The sequence below is a fragment of the Trachinotus anak genome, unplaced genomic scaffold (genome assembly GCF_046630095.1).
Source record: "Trachinotus anak isolate AG129_WGS33_773 ecotype Australia unplaced genomic scaffold, CSIRO_AGI_Tana_v1 ptg000013l, whole genome shotgun sequence".
In the NCBI taxonomy this organism is placed as follows: Eukaryota; Metazoa; Chordata; class Actinopteri; order Carangiformes; family Carangidae; genus Trachinotus; species Trachinotus anak.
In genome coordinates, this window is record NW_027273864.1 from 30,196,607 (window position 1) to 30,221,231 (window position 24,625).

General features: G+C 40.5%; 1 protein-coding gene and 1 long non-coding RNA gene across 2 annotated transcripts in view; one reads left to right on the forward strand and one right to left on the reverse strand.

Moving 5' to 3' along the window:
• Positions 1-20,326, forward strand: part of rims4 (regulating synaptic membrane exocytosis 4) — a 163,065-nt gene extending 142,739 nt beyond the window's left edge. Inside the window, exon 7 of the mRNA XM_071494155.1 lies at positions 20,298-20,326. The gene's annotated coding sequence lies outside the window, so the exon portion shown is untranslated. The remainder of the gene's footprint in view (positions 1-20,297) is intronic.
• On the reverse strand, positions 16,199-18,353 carry LOC139630007 (uncharacterized). Its single transcript, XR_011693088.1, has 2 exons — positions 18,195-18,353; positions 16,199-16,478 (listed from the first exon to the last, which is right to left on the reverse strand). It is a non-coding gene; the product is annotated as an uncharacterized lncRNA (long non-coding RNA).
• Positions 20,327-24,625: the final 4,299 nt, after the last annotated feature.

The window sequence follows — 24,625 nt, forward strand, 5'->3', positions numbered from 1 at the left end:
TTTTTTTTAATCTTGACTAACTTCATGATCGGTAGGAAAAGAAATACACATGTGTGTTTTTCTTCAGTAGTTTTGAGCTACAGATGATGAATAAAAAAAGATGAGGTGCAGGAAATTGGCTCTTAGTCTTGACTGGATCAACCTGAAAGAGCCATATGTTAAACAAATTCTCTGTAACACAGCAGCAAATTATAAAATGATCCAAAACAAACTGACAGAGTTGGCTCAGGCTCAGGGCTCAGTCACATCCCTGCTCCTCATTTTAAAGAACCTGCCCAGGCAGCACACACACCAGCAAATTCAAATTAGTGTGTTTGACTCAGCCCAACTGGAACACCACAATCAATTTGGCTCCAAAAGTTATGTGTTCGTTGGTACATGTTAGATTTTATCAGAACATTAAGATGAAATAGAGACTGACTGAAGAAGCTCAGATGATCATCTGACACCAAACCCCTCCCCAAACCCAGCAAAACGCCCTGGTTTGGTGAGAGGTTGACAGGCAACAACCAGTAACTGCCATATTGTATAAAGCAAGTTTCCCATGTCTGTTTTAATTTTAAAGCAGGTCTAAGTGCTGTTTTAAGAAACTGTGCCTTTAAAACAACCCGTCAGGACTCCCATAAGTTTGTGATGTCATAACAAAGCAGTCGCCGCCCCCCAGCCCCACCCACAGTGGCCCTGAAGGGTTTGGTTTCTCTGGGTGTTTACCTGAAATCTGATATAGTTTTATTTGATCTGTATTAGAGAGTCTTATCAGTGTTTTGTTTGGCTTCTCCAACAATCTTTTCAGCTTTTAATCTTTTTAACTCCATCTGTTCAGTCGCTGGATTTCTTTCTATGTTGTTTTATGAGTTACACTTGGACTGAAAACCAGTTGGTATTGTGTCAGTGTGTGGACTTTAAACTTGCTTACTCACAGTTCAAGTTATAATATGTAATATTTCCACATTAAAATATCTAAAAATACTCATCCATGGTGAGAAGCCCTGTGTCTGCAGAACAGCGCCAGTGAATCACTGATTTTTAAACTGACACTGCTTTATTTGGTTTTTCTACTGGTTTTAATCCACTGGTCTGTTTGTTGTGGAGAGGAGGACTTCTCTGTGGAGAATTAGGCTCCAGGTAAAAACCTCCTGAACCACTGACACTGGAGGATCCAAACCAGGAGAAGCTGATGGCAACAACTCCCATGATCCCACGCTATTTCATGACAGCTTTGTCTCCGTAGCTGGTGTCCAAGTAAAACGCCATAATTTCTCCAAATACACCACCAACACGCCACCGCCGGTCTCTCAAAAATCCAGGCGGTCAGGCGGCAGCAGCCTGCTCCTTCTCTTGGTAGTTCTCTGGCCATAGTCCACTCCTGCTGTCCCCACTGCCCGATCGCCCACCTCCCTGATGTCCCCGAACACCTCTGGTCTGGCGGGAGGGTCTAGCAGCCGGAGAGCGAATGAAGGCAGAGGTGGCGAGCTCTGCCACCGTTACGCCGATGCCACCACGTGATCCAGGGGTTTGCACCAGAACCAGGCCCGAGGCTGCAGTGTGTACCTCCAAACAAAATCCAGCTGGAGCATTTAAGTCTGAATTTGATCATATGTTCAGCTCATTTCAGCACTGACTGACCACTGCCATTTCTTTTTACCAGTGAGATGTACCGAGTACAGTAGTAGCTGTGTTTGGCCTGGCTACAATGGTTTTTGGTTCTTGAAACCACAAATGAATATGCTAAATATGGTTCCTTTAAGCGTTATCTCCACGGTGCTGCTGAGGGAGGAAGCAAAACATTTCCTGCTCAGGTTGTTTGAGGCAGCTTTCCAGTCACAAGCTTGCATGATTAATACTGTATGTTCAGCAGACTTCAGTTAACTTGGTAACACTATTATTTTGTCATAGTAAGCGACATTCTTTTTTGTCCTCAACTTGTTGACTGGACATTTTGAAATAATCTCTTTCACAGCAACAATCACAGATGCAGAGCAAAGTGCTGTAATTACTGCAGGATAATCATAAAACATTAACACTGTGCTCTGTGTGTCAGCATTATCCAGGCTGTCGGCCCAGAGATCTTGTCTGTCAGGAGTAGTCTGCAGAGTCTCCCTGGGCCCTTGTTTCCATGCCAACCATCTGTTAGCTCGTATCCTTCAGCTTGCCCTCACACTCCCCCTCTCTGAAAAATCACATCTGATCTGATGGAGTCTCACATGTGCTTATGTCACACACGTGTGATGTTGCTGTTGTGATGTTAAATTCAGTCCACAATGTCTTGAATGTCTTGTCATAGTTTGTGGTTTTGAAAACAGCAGCTGATTTGTTTGCTCCAGAAAAAAGCTGCTTCCTCGCTCCATGAAAAGGTGAAAATCTAATTTTGAAAAGGGCAAAAACTGAACTTCCAAATCATGAAGTCATACATGCGATAGAGGAGAAGATTCATCAACCTCATCAGAGATCCTGTCTTAGCATACTGTTGAGAAATATATTCTTTTAGTGAGATACAAACTTAATTTGCCCCCTGCTGTCATACAGACATTATGAGACTGTTCTCCTGTAAAACTAGATTCACAACCTCGTGGTTGTTTCCTCCACCAACCAGCCAAGTTACAGGAAATCTGGTCACAATCTCCCCTTCCTGAGTTACATTGTTGAATAATGATCAGAAGTGTTTTTGTAGAACATTATGATGTCACAATGAAGTTGACCTTTGACCTTTGGATATAAAATGTCACCACTTCATCATTGTATCCTATTACAGATTTATGTTAAATTGTATAATTAGCGTATGAATGAAGTCATGGCCAAAAACATAATTTTTGAAGGCACAGTGACCCTGAACTTTGACCTTTAACCACCAAAATCTAATCGGTTCATCCTTGATTCCAAGTGAATGTTTGTGCCAAATTTGATGAAATTCCCTCAAGGCATTACTGAGATATCATGTTCATAAGGTATTGTCAGGTGGCCTCTCGTGGCTGTGTTGATTATGACATGAGGTTATTGGTTGTTAATATCCGTGACTGTTCAACCTTAACCTTGTTTATTATTATAACCATGACGACGAAGGTCTTCCAACCTTGAGACAGTTTATTGTAACCAAAACACATGACACATGAGCTATAAGGTTGTTTAGGTTGGAGGACAATGAGCATTACAGTTCCTCCCTTAGCAGTAAGAGCACCTGAGAAACCTGAGAAATAATATAAGGACATGTTCTACTCTCTCTCCAGCCTGATGGACTCAGCCATTAGAAAGTGATTAAACATGAGCTTATTGATTTTCATTTTGAACTACTGCTATTTCTGCACATTGAGCATTTGGTAATGCAATAAGAGGATATCTTAAAACAGCAATAAGCACAAGACAAGCAGATCTGTAAGAGCAGTCGCCAAACCCAATGTGTCCCAAACACAACCAAGCATCATGTTTAGGAAACAGCTGGCAGATTTCACATTTCATCAGAAATGTTAAACACAGAGATGTAGAAGTGAAACTGAAGCCAAAGACCTGCTGTTGATGGAGCAACTCTGGGGTCTAAAGTGAGAAGAGACCAATAAGGTATCACAAACATTTAGACTGTGGTCTAAGCAAGTCTCCCATGATAAGTCAGTATTAGTATCTTGTCAGGAGGGAACATGATAATTACCAACAACAGCTTTAACATGACTGAACTCTTTCATTTGTGACCCTGACACTTCAGGTTGAAATTCAATCAAAAGTTCTGTCAGGAACATTTTAATGATATAAACACTCTGATTATATTATTACATTTATATCATATGCATATTACTTCTGATAGCGTGATGCTGTATCATTAAGTCTCAAACGAGTACACTGGTACAACATATTTTCAGTGCTAACTTTTTAACAGTAACAGAAATAAAATAGCAAGAACAAAGCATCAAATACAAATTAAGTTAGAATGCATATAGAATAAATATGATTGCATTGAACACTAGTGTTGGAGTTAAACAGAAGAGGGGGTGTGTTTTGATGTGGGATTTCTCTTGTTCATGTTTTTGTAATATAAAGACTAAAAATTAATTTAATAAAATGTGTATAGTGTCAGTACTATTACAGTGAATCTGACCATCATGCATCACCACTTCAAACTAACAACTAAAAAGCTAAGAAAGCTAACATTCTGAGCTTTACACAAGCCGTTTCCCAATTCACAGGGGGGTCTATGAGCCTGGTTGTGCCACATTCAGTCTTGAGATGCAGCCACTGAAGGAGCCTCTGAATTAGGACAAAGCTATGATGAATGCTAGCATGCTTACATGCTCATGATGGCATGCTAACATGCTAATTATTGCATGATAAAGTAGGTGTGCTGACATCAGAGTTGTAATGTGACAACTGAGAACCTCATATTTTTCTCAGTGCTTACATACAATATGTCCAACTTCATTTATTACATCATGTGTATTTATCCACCAGGTCCCTGCAGAGCAATAACATCACCAGGGTTTAGGGTTCATATCCCACATCATAACAACCTGGTGCATCCATGATGTGTTCATGTTGCCTGGATAAAAGCATTCGGACTGATATAAATGCTCTTGTAAGAGAGTGAGGAAAAGCTTCCAGGAACACAGACATTAGACAACATTACCAGTTAACTGTCCATCAATACCAAGCTGGACATGATGTCTCTCTCAAGTTCAATACTGCAAACAACAGGAAGAAGGGTGCTGTGCAAGCGTGCTCTCACTGTGTTAATCCATCCCACTGTCTGTTTACTTTCCTTCTTTCCAGCAGCACCATTATAATATGATGTATTCTCATTGTGTGTGGGTTTGACTCATCTTTCTCTCTCTCTCTGCCCACTACATAAAAAGAGTGATGATGTACTTCACTCCTTTTTGTTGCATCTGGTTTTATCAGGTCACTATAAAGCAAATTATAAAATCTGAAGTGAAACAAGCTCCAAGCTGCTGTTATGAAACACTTTTAAAGATAATTAAAAGGGCCTTTTGTAAGCGAAGATGTTTTATTGCTGGGAGCAGATGGTGGTGAGAGTCGCTTGACAAGAGCTTCAGTCATCATTGCTTTGACAAGACAAGAGGTTATCATACGTCCTCTGAGCAGTTACGCCTTCAGAGCAGGTGAGAGGCTGCAGCGAGCCCCTGTCAGAATGTGGCTGGTTTGCATGTTAACTTCAGCAGAGGAAAAGACGTGATAGAGACAAGTTAACATTGCCATTTCAGCTAAGTCTGTTTATTTATGATTTGGGGAGGTTAGGAAGCTTGTTTAAAACAGTTTTCCTGTATTCAGTTAGAATAGGAACATTAATTTAACCACAATTACCATGGTTACCAAACAGCTATGACAGAACCTGCAACTTGGGAAGTTTCTCTGATACGGCCCTGAACCTCACCTCCAAATACTACTAATAATACAGCGTTAGCCTTGTGTTATTACTTGAGATAAAACAGTCTCACAGTGCACATTAGCTCAGCTCAGGATCATGTATCTTCACATTAGCTTGAGCTGAATGGGTTTTCTTTGCTCCCAGAATTGTAGGCTGTTTAATGCTGGACAATACATGTAAACTTATTTGAGCATAATGTGTTTATTGTATGGCTTTACAGCATTTAGGTGACAGTAAAAGAAACAATATGGATTTCAGTTACATTAAGAAAGACGTGCAGCAAGGCCTGACAACTGCGTGCCTACAGTCCTTATGTTTTTTTTGCAATATTGGAAAATTTTACTTCTCATCTTTCACCTCTGAGTCAGACATAACCACATTGAGGCAGTGAGCTACTCCTCTCCTCAACATACAAAAGAAAAAACAAAAAAAACAAAAAAAAAATACTAGTCTCAGCATGTAGCCCTTCCTTGTTCTTTGCTCAGGGCCATCAGTGTGTCTAAGTATCATGAATCAAGGCTTAAGTCCTGACAGAGGAGATTAAAATCAGTCACAGCATGATTGAAGACGCTTATTTTGTGCTGTTTTTGTAGAAACAAATCCAGTCCCTTTCTTTCTCCCCTGTGCTGTTCCTACAACATATAAATGCACTCAACATATAATACCTAGCTCAAACCGGCACAGTAAAATACAACAGTGATGCAATAAATCCTCCCTTGATGACCGTCTCCAACTTTAGCCTTAAGTTACAGTTTAGCTAACTAAGGTAAAATGGTTTCTCACTTTAGCCTCAGGTTACAGTTAAGCTAATGTTAGCTGGTTTCTAACTTTTTACTTGAACATTTTATTGAAACCATACATTAACCTTATTACTATCTATCTTAGCCAGTAGCCTATATAATTTAAGGCTAAACAACTATTGGATGATTAACTTTTGATTTAGTCCCACTATCAGTCAAATTGTCTGCTGCTTTGTTTTATGACCAAATATCATGAACGTGGTAAACATTGGTAACATTGTCAATGTGCGCATGTTAGCATGCTGACATTAGCATTAAGCACCACTCACAGAGCCACCAGTACAGGTGTTTACTCTATCTTTTTAAAAGGTGATAGCACAAAACCCACCTGCCAGTCCAGAGGAACTGAGCCTGATACACAGCACTGAAAAATGCACCAACCAAGACAGACTGAAAATATGTGCTGTCACTGTTACTGGTTGTGCAGTAATAGTTGTTGCCAGAAAATAATCTTTCAAACATTTACTACTTCAGATGGATTGTTCATGCTTTGTTAACTATAAAGGTTCATTTCATGTTGACTCAGATGCAACTGACTGATTCTGATCAAATAAAAACACACAATTTTATACTGATAATATCATTCATTTCCAAGTGAAAACATTTGTAACACTGCTGTCAAATGGCTACGTCTGACATTGGTTAATAAGTATTTTATTACTGGCACAAGACACGACTTTGACATAGTGTCATAGACGGTGACACATTGACCCAGTTGCCTCATTCAAGTTAATTAACTTGTTTACCATCCATTCCCAGCCCCCAATCACTGCCACTTCCCAAACTAAATGAATTACTGTATTACCATAGAATAACAGACATCTTTTTTTTTAAATTAAACAGTCAGAATCTGGTCCACATCAGTTCTAAGTGACCCCCGCTGACCACAGAAGAACAGGGTTCTTCTTCTGATGTTTATTGACGGTTGGCAAACAGGAGCGAAGAATTACAGTGTAATGTGAGGTATGAATAGATGGTCCCAAATGTTTCTTTATAAAAGGCAGTGGAAAACCAAAATAGTATTCAATAAACAGTTAGTGAAGCCAACTATAAACAGAAATGGTTTATTTAGAATGATTCTCTAAACCTATGGAACAGCATGGAGATGGACAGATTATTGTGATGCTATTTTTACCTTCTAGGTTCACTGTGAATCCAATGAAACTGTGGTGAATCCAAGCTGACCACAGTTGTACAAATCCAACTTTCAAGCCTCTTTTGATAAGCAAAGCATTATCACATGCTCACAATACTTTGCAATGTATTAACACTGGATAAGTCAGTGTTTGTTCCTCTTTTGAGCTTCAGCGATGTCATGGCAACCTACTTCCACCCTTTCAGCAACTCATGACTGAGACTTGCTTTGGCTGCCAAGTTTAATCAAGAGTCGAACCTTTAATCGCGTGTTTCTCGCCTGCCTGTGGTGCGCTCGCAGCATGGAGCAAAAACAGGGAAAAAAGGAAATCAGGAGAAAGGAGAGAGAGGGGAGGTGGTGCACATGGATGGAGGGATACGTTGATATAAGGGATAATAAATGAGAGGAGACAGCAAAGCAGAGAATAGAGACAGATAAGTAGCAAGTTTGTCTTGGACAAGGAGGAGAAGGAGCCCGAGCCTACGGTTGTTTCCTCTGCCAAACAGTAAATTGCAGGAAATATGGTCACAGTCTCCCCTCCCTGAGTGACAGGGTTAAATAATGGTCAGAAGTGTCTGTGCAGAAGCTTATGAAGTTACAGTGAAGTTGACCTTTGACCTTTTGGATATAAAATGTCATCATCTTTCAGGAGGTACAGCGGGTCGTCCTCTAATTGGAAGGTCAGCGGTTCGATTCCTGGCCTCTCAAGTCCACATGTCTAAATGTTCTTGGGAAAAATACTGAACCCCAAACTGCCCCTGATGTGTCATCACTGTGTGTGAGGGGTAGAAGCACTGCAGGTGTTGAAGAAAGTGCTGTATGAATGTGTGAGTGTGTGAATGGGTGAATGTGGCTTGTAGAGTGAAGCGCTTTGTGTGGTCGATAAGACGATGAAATGTGCTATACATGAGCAGACCGTTTACTATTTGCATTAGTGTATGAATTTGTGAGTTATGGCCAAAAACGTGTTTTGAGAGATCACAGTGACCTTTGACCTTTGACCACCACTCAGTTCATTCTCGTTCCAAGTGAATGTTTGAACCAAATTTGTGTTCCTGAGATATTGTGTTTGTGAGAATGAGACGAAGACGGACAACCTTAAAACATGATGTCTCTGGTCCAGGCTGTTGCAGGGAGGAGGAGAAGGAGGAGAGAAGAGGAGAAAAAAATGTAATGAAATCAAAGAAAACAGCTCCACTTTAAAAGAAATACAAAGTGCAAAATGTAAACCGGCCCAGTGGCTTATAAGACTATGAATTTTACAGGCACAATAATTTAATCCTCAATTGCAATTATCATGAGCTAAACAGTAGAATTATGCCATTTACTGTAAAAAGTAATCCAGCAGGACCGAGCACCAGCATTAATTTGATTGATCAATTGATCAAATCAATGGGAGGGCTGTTTCTTCATACACATTGTAACTCTGAACGTAGCCCGGCCCTGTGGCCCGGAGAGGGGAGAAGCCTGAGCAGCAGGAGGAGGGGAGCAGTGAAGCAAAGTGACCTCAACAACCAGGAGGTGAACTGGAGCCACGATCAGGGATCAACACATTCCAGAGGGCATGTGTTCGTCCCAGAGGGAGAGACCGAGAGGTGACATGGGGAACAGAGACTGAGGGAGAAAGACAGCATGGGTCAGGAGAGACAGGACAAGAGTGAGATTTCACTCTGAAGTGTTGAATGAGAGAGGTGGAGTTTGAATCAGAGACCATGACTGCATCTGTTTGCTGAAGGGAAACTGTGTTCAGTTTAAAGTACGATAGAGAGAGAGAGAGAGAGAGAGAGAGAATGCGTAAGTCTGTGTTTTTCCCGAAAATAGCATGAAGAGATTTGAAGTCTGTCTCTAAGGAGAAAAGAATAAGTGACTTAGAGCGTTTAATGAGCGAATAGCAGAGCAGGAGCTCAGCCGAGCGGATAATGCTTCGTTAAGGAGACGCTGATTGGCCTGTGGGTTAAATCCCCACCAGCCACACGGAAATAATGAGGTCTTTTGTTGAGTAACAAGTGAGGGATCAAAGACACCAGACGCAGAGTGGACACATCTGAAAATATGACACTGTTTCAAACAATATACACAATGTTAATTAGTGATCAATAGAGATGCTGGGAGGTGTATTTTTATCTCACCTCCTGGCTCTGGCTCAGGACTAATGTGAACATGAGAGTGAGGAATTATCAGGATTTTTATTACTGGAAGAAAAGAAACTTCTCATGCTACATTTTCATGATATGAACATGTTGAAAAACTAAACTCAAGTTCACCAGAAATCCAGAAATCCTGCCACATAGGTTCTTTTCTGAACATCCACTTGCTCACTGTATAGTTCATTATACAGTGAATCAATGCTGTAGTGCTGTCTAACTTTTATCCACTGTATAGGGCACCACAAAATTGCTGAAATGTAGTGTACAAACGATGCACACTAGATCAAAGATCCTCTATAAGAAAGATGGTGCGTCACAAGCAGCACCAGTGGTATGAAACGGTAAACACTTCCTGTCTCCCAAGTGGGCCGTGCAGAACAACACTAGCAACTAATATTAATATCTGACCTGATCCAGACTGACTCGTCTGATCCTTTGGTAAAGAAAAGAGATAAAGACAAAGCTTTTTGACACCAACTGATGAATTTCTTGTTTGGGTCACAACAACACAACAACACCATACACTACAATACAACACTAGATACCGTATGTTTTTATCTGCTAGTTTAATATCTTTAATAACTTTTAGGTCATGGTTTCATATATAAGTCTGTCTGAGCTTCTGTTTATCTGGTTGGAAATCGACGTCTGCAGCAGTGAAACCAGAACCAACAGAGAGAAGAGTTATCTGATCCCAGATCTCAGTTTGCTGCTGAGGCAGAGACGGGTCTGAATCAAGCTCACTTTCTCCTGATTTGTCTGAAAAATGACATTTTAGTGTCAGACTCTTCTGAAGAAATGTGGGTTGTGAAAATGGATCCAGTATTTATTTTGCTGACAGTTGCGCAGATGAATGATAATCTGTGATCACACTCACTTCTCCCATTGGAGGGAACAGACTCCGACCTGCTGCTGGTCTCCTAAAGGGGCGGGGAGGTGGAGAAACCATGTGACACAGACACAGGAAGTGATTCTAAGTGCGCCGTCTCCTTTCTCAACTGTCTGTGACTACATCGATCAAGCAAGACCATCATGCATTGTGGCCTGTCTCGTGAAAGTGCTGCAAAGGAAGTCAACTCAATAACAGGCGAGCTGCTAACGTTAGCTGCTCGCTAATGTGATTCTATCACTAACTGAGAATACATAACACTGCTAAGACGTCTGGACCGTGCAGCAGCTCTGCTCCTGCTCTGCCTGAGCAGCAAACATTTTTACTAAAACCAGATTAAAAAAAACATTAAAAACTGGTGAAAATACAGTAAAGACTGCTCTCTTGAACTAAGTTAAAACAATAATTACAAATATCTGGCCCATAATTATGTAGCATTTTAACATCCAAGTAGAGTCTGCACTTATCTCCTGGTGAGTCTTGTATGTAGCAAACACTGTATGATGAGTGGATGAGTGAGTGAAAATGGACAATCTGAACACAGCCATAGTATCAGTGACAACACTTTGATATATGCTTACATCACCACAATCAGTCAAAACCTAAACATGGAGCCTGATTACATGAGCAAAACTAACAATAACATCACTTAAATGTATCTCAAAGTTCAGGTCCTGCCTCTCAGCACATTTGTTTGTTTGTGCTACTGTAAATAAGATAATGAAGATTAGAATGTAACTGTACTGAACACACACCTCACAGGATCGTGACACACACCCTCGGTACCTGTCAAGAAAATGAGGAGCGCTTTATGCATTGACAGAGAAACAGACTCGGGGGAGCACAACTCTTTCCCAGAATGCTGTGCAAAACATAGCCCCTTCCATGGTAACGGATCGACTTTATGTCTCACGCTCAGCAGCAATGATTATTTCCATGGCAACAGTTTTAAAAGTTGCATGGCAACAATCATAATCGTGCCAGCCATATCTCAACAGCAATGCTTTCCCTATCCTTCTTTTATCATTTTCACTCTGTGCACTGGGAGTGATAATGCCCAGGGTTTAACATCACATGTCCCATGTTGCTTATTTATTGTGGTGAAAAGCCTGTTTAACTACAGGCTGTTATAAAAGCATCTATAAAAGACTGATTCATCCGTTCAGCTACAGAAGAAACAAGAGACTGATTGACATCCAGAACTGAAGACATGTTTTTCTTGCCTTTACATTACTGCATGGATCTCCAATGATATAAAAGGAAGATGTGGCGTCATTATAACAAAGACTGAAGGTTCAATCCTGTTGCTGCAGTGTTGAAATTAGATCATAAAACCCTGCAGCAGCAGCAGCAGCAGCAGCAGCGATATCATGAAAGGACATCCTGCCCCTTTTTTGTTTGATCAACCATAAAACTGTCTGTGGCATCACTGACAGCTGCACTTCTTTCTACACTTTCACAGTTTCCAACAGTTCACTTGGCTGTGGCTGACATTCATTTACAGGTGCTGTAAACACATTAGAAAAAATTCTACACAGTCCTCCACAGATTGAATATAACCAACAACAACAAAAAAAGGTTTGGCTAACATGTCAGTCATGAGGCACTTTCTTTAGGAATTTTTTGCCCTCTAGTGGCCAGACATTTTATTTATATGTCCTCTCTACAACAGCTCTCAATTTTATCATAGACACTTTGGACATGCAATACAATTATGTTCAAAAAACAACTGTGATTTTACTTGCAAATTCAAATGTCAGGCTACATGTCTGACTCACACTGTCAAATTACAAACATTGCACAGTTTGACAGTGTATTTTATTTTTATCTGTTGTTGTCAGTTATCACTGTGTTGTAGCCACTGCATCGTAGAGGCAAGGTCCACTTACAAAACTCTACTTCATGTTGCATTCAAGGACAGTACAGAAACAAGAACAAGCTGTCTTGTCAGGAAAGAGCAAATACAGATTTAAAACATCTTGTAAAAATGCTGCCGATTTTCAGATTGCTGGTGGAATTCACTCAGTAAATGTGATGATTGATGGATGCATGTGTGAAATCTCTGAAAGTGTTGCTGAAGTCAATGGAAACCAATAGCTGCTTGACATAAAGAAAATCAATATTAAAAAACAAGTTTTTCCTTAGTTTCAAAAATCAGAGACAGTTACATCAAAAAAATTTGATTTTTAGTTAAAGACCTCTGATTAAAATCAAATTTTTAACCTTGACAAGAGAGTGAGAGTTAACATTAGCACAACCACTAACACTGTGTCAGCCACTGCCAGTTACAAGCTAACAAACAATATAAACAAATAAAAGATGCTAACTACGCTAACGGTTCTGATCCGCCTGCTAGTCTCTGATTCTGGTCTCAGACTCCTCATCTGAGTCTGGGTCTGACTGAGGCGTGGAGACCTGGAGCCAGCAGGTGGTGGGCGGGGCCAAGGCCTGATTTCTCAATGAGGAAGTCAGAGTAGATGAGCTTCAGGCCAGTTTTACATTTTTTTTCAATCCATTTTAACAAAATATGAATCATAGCTGAGGATTCCTACAGAATTTAAAACATATAGGAGGAGGAACTTCTCCTATATGTTTATATATATAAAAAATATGCAACACTCAGTGGTATGGTCCTTTAAATAATCCTAATGTCATGACCAGAGGTAGCTGTCTGAATGTTCAGAGCTGCATTACACCACGCATGAATGGAGACCGAGAAACAGACCGACTAATGAGATTGTGTGCTATGTTGTGGAAGAGAGAGAGGTTTAGCTCCACGGGGGATAAAGGCTCCAACCTTTAAACAATGTCAAAAGACTATCTATCTATCTATCTATCTTGATGGGTTAATAGAGTACATGCACAGTACTACAGTCTGGACATGGAGATTTGAAGGTTACATCATTTCATTAGTAAAATTAGAAATCTGAAACTTATCTAAACCAATAACTTTAAGCCATCTGAGCTCGTAGCTTTAATATCATCAGATATACTTTTATCTCTTTGTACAGTTTTCATCTGACACATGTCTGACAGTGCAGAGATGGGATCCTTACCTTCACTAAACAAATACAATTTCCTTTACTCAGCAGTGGTCTAATTATAAAATATCTTCTCTGCTCAGAACCCCCCACCCCCCCTTTCCTGTGATGCTGGTGTTTACTAGGAAGTGGTGCATTTATTTCGGTTTAATCCCTCTCCCTGGCCGGCCGGGGCAGTCAGATGACAGGCGCTAATCTCTGGACTGCCTGCCTCCCTGACTGACTGCGTGTTCAGTAATATGGGATTAAAAGCTTGCTCGCCTGCACCACGTAGCAGCAGGCTCTCAACCCAACAAGTGGGGTGAGCGGAGATGATGACTCTGATGAACTGAAACAGCCGATGATGAGCAGTGTCATCTCTTCCTCTTCCCACTTTCATTCTCACTAAGCCCTCTCACAGAATGTACCAAAACAATGGGGGAAGGAGGGGAAGGGTTATTTTAAAGTTGCAGTGATAAACCTAAGGACGTTGCTTTAGTATGAAGATGCAGATACATAAAGCTGATAAATTATGAAATCAAGCTGAGTTCTAACTTACTGTCATAATGCAATGTGATGTGTTGCTGCTATGTGTGTATTCTTACAGGAAAGAAGCAGAAAGTCTTTCAAGTGATAAGCTATTCGAGAATCATTTGGGATCTGAGAGCAAAGCCATCTCTTGTATTTCAGAGATATCGACTGAAATTAGCATGCTAATGTGAGTCAGTGTAGTGTCTAGTCTGTCCTCAGTCCTACATAAGAGGACAAAGAAGAACAGCTTCCTCCAGAGCTTGAAGTTACGCTACAGCTCCCGACTAGCATCACAGAAAGGCAGAGATGGCTGAAGCTTCTAGAAAGAGATCTTTATCTCCATCCTGAAGGACAGCTCCAGGCAAGACACTGTGTTCAACGGCAAAGAAAAGATGCGATGTGAAAAGAAGCAAAACATGAGTAAATCTTGGTGTTGCTTTCCACTGCTGGAGACAGCTCTTGGCGAGTGAAGAGATGCAGTTTGATGCTGAGCTCGCAACTTTTCTTTTAGACTCTAACGTGAAAGGTGAGAGGTGAGAGGTGAAAGGCTGCCACCAATGGATGTGAGGCAAGTAGCATGATCTTGCACATTATACCTTTAAAGGTCGGTGACATAATTCAACACAGAATCTGACTCATGCGACACACGCCCTCAATCAATATTTAGCTGAGTCAGTGGCAAAATTTCACAGCTCAACATGGCAATGCATCAACTGTCAACACAAGTGAGTCAGCACCACTAAGACCAGTGTCTGACGTGGAGGTTGCAAAAGTAGTTGCATCTCTCAAGTCTTCAGGATCTAAGGAGGTCTATGGACACACTCTGAAAGAGATCAGTTCACTGACGCATATTATTAACACTTCTTTGGGTCGTGGAAGCCTGCTGCTGTGGCCCCTTCAGCGAAAGACGATGACCCTCTTCTGACCTTTGAACTACAGGCCCATGAGTATGTTGCGTGTTTTAAAAACGTGAATCAACGTCTGTGTGAAAGGAAGAGCAACACTGAAGTGTTATACCTGCAGTTCCTCTAATGACCACCAGAGTCTGGCTCCAGCAGTGAGTCAGTCGCCAGAGACTCCCATGTTAAAAAGTCCAACTTTCCAGCAGAAACAAACATGTTTACAGCCTGGTACAGAAACTGTTCTGGTCTCTAGAGATCATTTCCTCCTTCATGACGCCTGAATTTTATAGAACTCACCTGTTTACATTTTATTAAGACTTAAAGTTATGCATACATGTGGGCGTGGCATCTTTGAGTGACAGGTGGGTGAGTGTCATTGGCATGCACCGAAGTCTCATCTGCTTATTCCAGAACACCGATATTGTTTCTGAAATCACACCGGGACGACGCTCATCTGCTCAGTTCAGTGTAAACAGGCTGAAGTAGAGCTGCACAAAGCTGCTGCGGATTCTACTCTGAGTCTTATTCTGTGCAAAGCCGTGGCACAAGTTGTGGGTTTGTTTGATATGTTCAGCGCAGTGTTCAGTAGTGCTTCACAAACGTGAACCCTCCTGTCACAGTCGAAGTTTTGCAGCAGGAAGTGATATTAGACATTTTGAGGAACAACCTCTTCTGTCAAACCAAACTATCTTATTGGTTTACATTTTTTTCCCACAAACCCTCTTTTTGTTGTGTCTCCCCCTAACACTCTGTTTTGACAGGAAATACTTGACATTAAGGAAACAAGATGCTCTCGAAATGCAGCTTCAGGAGTTAAAGTCTGTCTTCCTCTTTCTCACTCAGTTGTAATCTGTCTCACTTTTTCTCTCCAGGGTAAAAAGGCTTGTTGTCTTTTCTTTTTCCTCTCCTAACTATTATTAGATTTTGTTATCAAATATGATTTTACCACAGCAAGAAAGGAGAGAGCCACTGTGTGTGGAAACATGAGGATAGCATGAAAATGTTCATAAATACAGCAGCTTAAATGTGACAAGATTCAGCTTTATGAATCCGTCTAAAGGTAGAGAGAAGAAGACACTTTGATGGTATCATCATAAAAAAAAAAAATTGACAGGAAACAAATACAGATTAGATTGTTTGACATTAAACACAGACACACATCTATTCCCTTTTCTCTCTGCCTCTTTTCAGGAAGTCTACCATCTAGATGTTTGTCACTTTTCCTGTCACGTGACCTCTCGTCCAACGACACTGACAGCGGCTGTGGAAACACAACAACACCCTTCATGTGGTGTTACAAGCTGCTGCAGGCTGCACACCGAGGTGCTGCTGGAGACACTGACAGAGAGAAAGAGCAGTAAATAAACAGCATATTTTCACTCCTAGCCACAGGCCAGGATGAATGGTGGCATTGCATTTCTTTACTTTATTATCCTGAATACATTGTGCACATACACAGTTATTAGGAAGACTGATGAGCTGTTTGTTTCTTTGTCTCTGATCACTGGCTCACTGTTTGTTTCCACCTGAATTTTTATGATATATATTTTTTGACTGTTTATTTCTTCAAATCCCTTCAGGGCTCATGCATGTCCATGGTATTATTGTAAAGATAAAACTCTGGAGTTTCACAGTGCAGGTCCTTCATTCCTGTCCCACCACTGTAGATAGCTGCATTCTGTTTTTCTGTAAGACAGACATAACATCAGCTGTAAGATTTCAATTCACATTATCTCTCCTTCAGCATGTCTATGATGCGTTTAGGGGATGGACAGAAGTGACTCAGAGTAGAAGCTCCTCAGACATCGTCACAAATGTTGTGTTGACCATAAAAACACAATAGTTTTACATATTAGTTTTATCACAGTATCGTTAAATCATGTTTCTCCTATCAGCCAGATTAGTTTGTTTCTCCTGACAGAATACTACACTGATGGCTTTGTTTCAGACGTGTACGTTACCACGCTCGTCCTTGGATATTTTTTTTCCACCTACAAATAACATTTTACTTTGTTGAGACAATTTATCTGCAAGCCAGCAGGTAGGAGGCCAGCTGCTGTTGGCATTTCTATGTTGTAAATAATTAAAGAGAAGCAGATATTTACATATTTACAATATAAATTCAAGTGAGGGGCTTGGGGCATGGCTGAGGGCAGTGGCTGCTTTGTTGTGACATCACAAAGTTCCAGAAGTAGAAGTCCAGATGTAGGCTGCTGTTAGTTACCGTGGACATGTGCTATAACTTAAACAGATAACCCAACCCTGTCACCTTAATATAAATAGAAAAATTAAATTAATAAATGTAATGAATTTATGTCAGTTATAATCTGTTAAACCTTCAATTTATTGTTAAAAGTATAATAAAGAAATTAAGAATAAAACTCTCCAGTCCACCAAGAGGCATGTTGCCTTCAGTGTCCTGTGGGGTTTTTGAAATTTTTCCTCTGAGGTGAAAACATTTGCCTGAACTTCGTTGTATCTTGATTAGCATTTGAGCAAAGAGTAAACAAAGGTGCAGCCTCCTCTGCAGCACATTAGTTTGCATCCAACTGAGCGACCAGATGATCATCAACTGAAATTTTTATGTTTGATTAAGACAAGTGTACACCTGATGTCCAGGAGTGACTGACCACAGGTTAAAGGCTGCAGGCTACAGACAAAATATACCCCATATATCTGGGGCAATAAGCAGGTGATTTACAGAGAGTGTTCAATTAGTGGAATTCTGTAAATTTCAGCCCAGTGTTTTTTTATTTTTTAGAAGGTTTTAATTCCCATGGTACTGTTAAAAAACTACTAGCCTGGGTTCATATTAGAAATCATGAATCAGGAAGTCATTATAATATTAATTATTATTGTGCATCTTCACTGATATCATCTCCAATGTGTCTGCCAACAGGAAAAATATGTTTCTATGGTAAAGAATAAAAAGAAGCTTCTATAAATATGGAGCAGTAATATAAAAAGCTTCCATACAGGACCAGGTGTTTGCAGCAGAAATCAGACAGTAAAGGTTGTTACAAGCTTTTCTGTGAGAGCAAAGGTCAAACTACAACTGCCTCACTGTTGGACTGAAGCTATGAGACTGTTGATGGTCATGCAGTTTATAGCAAACCTCCACAAAAACATTATGGAGACGTGGCGTATTAAAGTGTCTACACCTCTATTTTGCAATTTTATCAACCTCTAACCATGGTGACTAATGCAGGATGATTGTGACTGTGTTCCTGTTACAAAGTGTTGAAACTTACCAACATCTCTGCGGTAAACAAGGTCTGATGCCAGTAAAAAGTAGTGGAGATTTCCATTCAGAGAAAATCTGCAGTTACTAATTAAACTGACATGGTGGTAAAACTTGACATGACTGACTTTAATTCAGTGTCACAAAGGCACCGAACTCACCTGAGTCTCACAGAAAAGCTTCCGTCAAGAGAAACTTTACGAGCCTGTGCTGACCTCTACGGTGGCCCTGAGAGGTCAAAGCACTGCAACTTAAGAACAAACAAATTCAGAAAACATCTTAATCAATGTGACAACACATGCTGCAAATACACAACACAACCAAACACACGAATCACACTGCAAATACACAACACAACCCAAAACACAAACATACTGCAAATACACAACACAACCAAATACACAAACGTACTGCAAATACTCACTGGGACGCACTTGCATGGATGTATTATCATACAGGTATTTGGTTGTGTTGTGAGTACTTGCAGTGTGTCTGTGTGTGTGTTTCTTTTTGCATGTGTTTTCTTAAGTTGTGGTGTGTTGATCTCTCAGTGTTGACTGGTGACTGCAGACATGTCTGTGCTGTCCACTGGCAACGCAGCTTGAATGGTCACAGTTCCTCATGACTCTGCTTAAACTTCCCCATCCTGAGCATGTGACCTCCTCTCCCTCCCTCATTTACAGTCAGTTTAGTTTCATTGTTTTCTCTTGCACCCAAGTGTCACAATCTGTCAGACAGTGTTGTAATGATGGTGAAAGCATCACTGTGTGCTTGCTGCCTCAGCAGCTCATCCTCGACAGGTCAACACGTGGAGCTGCATCACCGAGTGCTGCGCTCTGATCCAGACCAGACCACTTCATTTGAGAGCGAGTAGGATGCTTGGTTCCTCAAGCTTCACACTGACTCATTTGGATGATGCAAAGTTGCCGCCAGGAACCAGTGTGTGTGCGTGTGTTTGTTTGTTGCTCATATTTGAGTGAAGCAATTGTTTCAAAGTCAATGTGTGTCTAACAGGCAGAGAAACAACACTGAAGCATGGGAACTGGTCCACATCCACCTGCCAGTCTGTGTGTCTTTGTTTGTGTATGTGTGTGTGTGTGTGCGTTAGTCTCTGTCTTTTGGCAAGTGAAAGCTCTTAAATGTGAACAGATTTCTGAGAAAACTCATGAGCAGGAACATCTGAGGTGAAATTGGTGACATGTGATTTTCAGCTACAAAAATAAAATAAATTTGACGCAACACAAAAAGTCCAAACACAGAGCACTGGAGCCTGCAGCCAAAAACATGCCAATGATCCATTTACATGAGCTGACAGGTGTGGTCACCGTGGTTACAGCAGTGTAGTCCCAGAGAAACGAAAACATGCATCAACCTCTGGAAAGTGCAGAACAAGCTTCATCAGGTACTTTCTGAGGCCTGCAGCAGAAGAGGAGAAACTGGTCTGGATCCATAAGAGAAGAGCATAAAATTCACTTTTTAATGAAAACATCTATTTTTGTCTCTAATATCTTGGTGCATCTTGATTTGCATGTGAGCAAAGAGTAGATGAGGTGCAGCCTCCACTGCAGCAAGTTAGTTTGCATCCAACTAAGCGACTGGATAATTATCAACCATAATTTGCATGTTTGGTCAAGATGATGATACACTTGATGTCCAAGGGTGACCGACCACAGGTTAATGGAGGTGACTGTCCTCATGTAACAAACGAGGTCATAGGTCATCTGTCAGTAGGTCACTATGACCCATAGTTAGGTTTTGTTGCTAGGTAACATCTAGTGGTTGTAGTAATGATGGCAGGAGCAAAGGGAAAAGTGCGGTGACGTAGTTTATAGAGCGACAAAGTCCACGTCAGGAGGAGGTTGGGGTGGATGGATGAATATGACCCAGGAGAGCGGTGTTCGATTCCCATGTGACAGCAGCAGTTTATGTTGTTTCTATTATCCATGACTGTTCATTGTTATTATAGTAGCCATGACAACAGAGGTCGTCTAATGTTGAGGAAGAACTTATTTTAACCCAAATCACCATCTTTACCTGAACCTAACCAAACCATGACCGGTCTTATAGTAACCATGGTGATGAAGGTTGGTACACCTCTCTAAGTCTGCATGTTTATTATTGGAACCATGACAACCAAGGTCAGGTACACCTGCTGTCATAGTGTCATAGAGTCTCTCTTCTGATTGACTGACTTCATTCTGTGGGATCCAATTAAAAATATAGCAGATTTCAGGGAAACACTCAGAGAAACCAAATCCTGCAAGGTTGGATGGTGGGTCCAGGTGGGCGGGGCTGAGGGCAATGACTGCTTTGTTGTGACATCACAAAGTTCCAGAAGTCCTGACGGCTGGTTTTAAGGCTCAGTTTCTGAATACAGGCTGTGTGCATTTCTCTGTGGACTGAGGCTTTGATACTTTCACAGTATTAATATAGAACCTAGACCTGCTTTATAATCACAAACACATGTACAACATCTTCTACATCTACTTTTATAGAATATAAGTCATTTAAAGTCCCACATATTGTTGGTGTTAATAATAAATCTTCCAACTTTGACAAAAGCAAACAGAGAAAAGAGAGATATTTAAGTTTTCCACTTCAAAGAAAAGATCAATCGTGAAAGGTTGGGCCTGTCTGTCAAACCATGACACTGAGGGGGAATCATGGGAGAGTTGCAGGCGACTGACTGCAAACAGGTTTTACATGTTTTATGAGCTCGGAGAACCTAATCAATGTTCTGTCATACTCATCTCTATATTTCATTACTTTGTTCTAATGCCCACTGAGCAAACAATGGTCAATGGTAATTTTGTTGTTGTGCAATTTTTTAAAGGTTGTGCTTTATAAGCATGTAACTATGAAAATCATAGGGCAGAATTAGCCCCACCCCATTTACATCAGAGCATGACCAACAAATATTTTACTTGTGTTTCATAATGAGCACTGCTCATGGCTCTGTCTATGGTTTGTCACTTAAAACTGGTGTAAGAGTGAGGACGCAACATTTACACTCACGAATTTCTTAAGCAGCGCTTGTTGTTTGTTTGTGCAGCCAGAAATCCATCTTAAACCTGCAGCAGGGCGAACACTGACCGCCCTGAGTGTGTTTGACCTGTCAACAAATTCAAGCAGGTCACACACGTCAAGAGGATTTCAGTGTATTTCAAAGGAGGAAAATGGATCCAAATTTAAATTTTTCTTAAATTTTTTAATTAAATGATAACACACAAGAAAAAGAATGAAAATACAGTAACAGGATTCTTCTGGCCAGTGTGTGAAAATATTAAGTATTTATTACAAGAACAGTGTGATTCCTCCTCTGCACATCTGCCGGTTTTCACATTGACATTGACAAGCAGCTTGCTTAAGTGATGATGTGAGGAAGCATTTACTCACACTTCTGACAGTGAAAGTGGTGGTTTATGACAAACTGTGTCTCATTTTCGTAGTTTTGCTGGTCAGGGTCTGATGATGTCACACTGACGGAGTTCATTTCTGGGAACAATCGCTGCAACAGAAGACAAGCAGTGACACAACACAGTTGGTAAACATCTAAACTGCACCACAACTGGTTGATTGAAATGGTGATAACAATCTGTCCGTAACCAGTGACAGCCAGCACTGGTTTTCAGGTTGTCTGTCCAACCGGACAGAGCATCGGCGTAACCATAGTAACTCACTCACACATCTGCCTGAGTGCGCACGACGGGATTGATGATTGATGAGAGTCACATGGTGCTGTTCGCGCCGTTAGAGACTGAACAAGCTGCTCATATACTCTTAGATTTTCTTGGAGATTAAAAAAAAGTGTGATATATTATGATATTCAAGGAGATGGAGCTCAACTCCTCTGGGCTCCGGTACAGTTGTGAGACACTGATGGAGGGAGGCAGGTAGACGAGACGTTCAACTAACATCAAGGTTAAGAAATGGTACGGTCCACTTTCGGGGTGTCTGAACTCATACTACAAGATTCTTCCAGGGATGAATATGGGAAATACACTGTAATATTTACAATTACAGATAAAAAGGATATATAAATGTTTCAACCCCCCTGACCTTTTGTTTTTACCCTTTCGGGGGGGTCCAAGCCTTAATCAGGGGGGTCACACCCCAAATCCCCACCGTAATTCCTCACAAAACATGTTTTTGGCCATAACTCCAAAATTCATACACCAGTTATGCCACAATCTAATAGGATAATATGATGAAATGATGACATTTTATATTTAAAAGGTGAAAGGTCAACTTCACTGTTACATCATAATGTTCTGCAGATACACCTCTGGTCATTATCCAACACTGTAACTCATGTGTGGTCTCAGATTGTGACCATATTTCCTGCAGTTTGACTGTTTGGTGGAGGAAACAACCATGAGGCAGGGATTGTAATTATTTTTTAGCAATTTTACAACCTTCCAAAATCCAAAACACTAATTAATTTGGTGACTACAATGTTATTTCTACTGATAACAATAATGGGTTAAGGTAGACGTTCGTGTCTTTTTTGATTATAAAGCAGCTCTTGCTTCTATATTAATACTATTTTTAATGTAATAAATGGGATAGATGCTGTTACATAAATCCACTCTAACCTTAATCTTCTGAAACATAATAAAATACATCATATAAAATCAAATGTTAATTTATATGCATGCTGCACTATAATTGTGCTAATGTCTGTTCACAGATTGTGTGAGGTCAGCGGGTTCATCGTGTCCCTGCCCACTGCTGCAGATTCAGGATTGGTCACGTGATTTCTACAAAACCACATTTTACTTCAGTGGAGGACGCTTTTTTCTGTAACTTATGAGACGTTAGGTTTTCTCAAAGCTGAAAAAGAGACCGTCCTTATCTCCGCCCGGCTGCTTTGAGCTGCGAGCGACATCGTGCCAGTTTCTTGGTTAACTTTAGCCACACATGGGCACTTTCCATTTGCTCTAAATAGATAAAGTTCCATTGTGGGTGCATTTGTGTGTTGTGACCTGGCAGCGGTAATAAACATTAACAGCAAAAACATGTATTTACAAATCATTTTCAAACATTTTTGGTCAAAAAAATAAATAAATAAAAGTAATAAATTGTAATTATTGTCTTTTCATTTGAATTAGAGCTTCATGCTTGTCTTTTTATTTATTATTTACATACTTCACATATATTTTCATACAACTGTAGCTTTTCTCACAGTTATTTGCCAGCCCTGTACGCAGCAACGTACTTTATGTATATACTGTATATCATGTATATTTTATTGTTATGTTATTTGTTTCATTGGTTTGTCTTTTTACTCCTTTAATAACAAATAAACAAATTTCATATTGTTTTAAACTGAATAATCTAAATTACTGTATTTCATTGAATGCCTAATATTTAGTTTCACATCAGCTGAGACTGATGGGTATTTACAGATTTACATGTTTACTTTGAGTCATTTAAGTACTTTTGAAATTCTTAGTCCTGCATTTTGAGGAATTAGACTCCTGCTTAATGTCTCTTAACTTTAAGTATTTTTGAATCTATTCAGATATTAAACATCCAGGTTTGCTTCATGTCTTTAAGTTTCTCCTTTAAAAAACTTTGCCATCATTAATACTTGGTTTTCTAACATGGTTTTCCCTCATAAGAAGTGAACAAAATGTTAAACTAGGTCTGAAGCTCATCTACTCTGACTTCCTCATTGAGAAACCTGGATCAGGCCTTGGCCCCGCCCACCACCTGCTGGCTCCAGGTGTCCAGGTGAAAGAGCAGAGAGGATGAAGATGTTAGAGGAGGAAACATCAGAGAGACTCAGCCTCATGTTGGAGCCTCAGTCAGACCCAGACTCAGATGAGGAGTCTGTTGAGACCAGAATCAGAGACTAGCAGACGGATCAGAACGGTTAGCGTAGTTAGCATCTTTTATTTGTTTATGTTGTTTGTTAGCTTGTAACTGGCAGTGGCTGACACAGTGTTAGCATCTGTGCTAATGCTAACTCCGGCTCTCTGTACTGACAAGGTTTCAGGTATATTTAGCCCCGCCCCCCGTCCCCACAAGTTGACAGGATTGGTTCCTGAGGTTCTATGACGTATGAATCCCTGACTGTCTGAATCTGTTTTTATGAGACTGTCATTGGTTCACTGCAGTTCAAGGTGGAAACACTCAGTCATGGTGTCGACTGATTATTTCACTTGTCTTTATTATAGAAAAACATCATATGGACGTTAACAAGGTGAAACACTTTATTTTCATTGGAGGAGTCTTTAATACTATTATTTTACATTCATTCCCTTGAGTCTGGTTTTCTTACTCAGTCTGATACAGTAAACTTGTTTCCTCATTTGTGTGTCCCACAGTCACAACACACACCTGGCAGGTTACTCTCAGTTGTGACATGAAGCCAGTGTAACTAGAGTAGTAAGATAGTGTAGGTGGAGATAGTGGGTGACAATCACTCCCAGTCAAGGGCTGAAGACATGGATATAAAGAGTATTTAGGACAGAGGTTATTGGCTGTCGACACGTTACCCCCAGAGATATAAACTGGTCACTCCATTTACATCTCTATCCATTTATTATCCATCATGGCCTCAGTGAAGTGCTTCCCAAAACTGCCT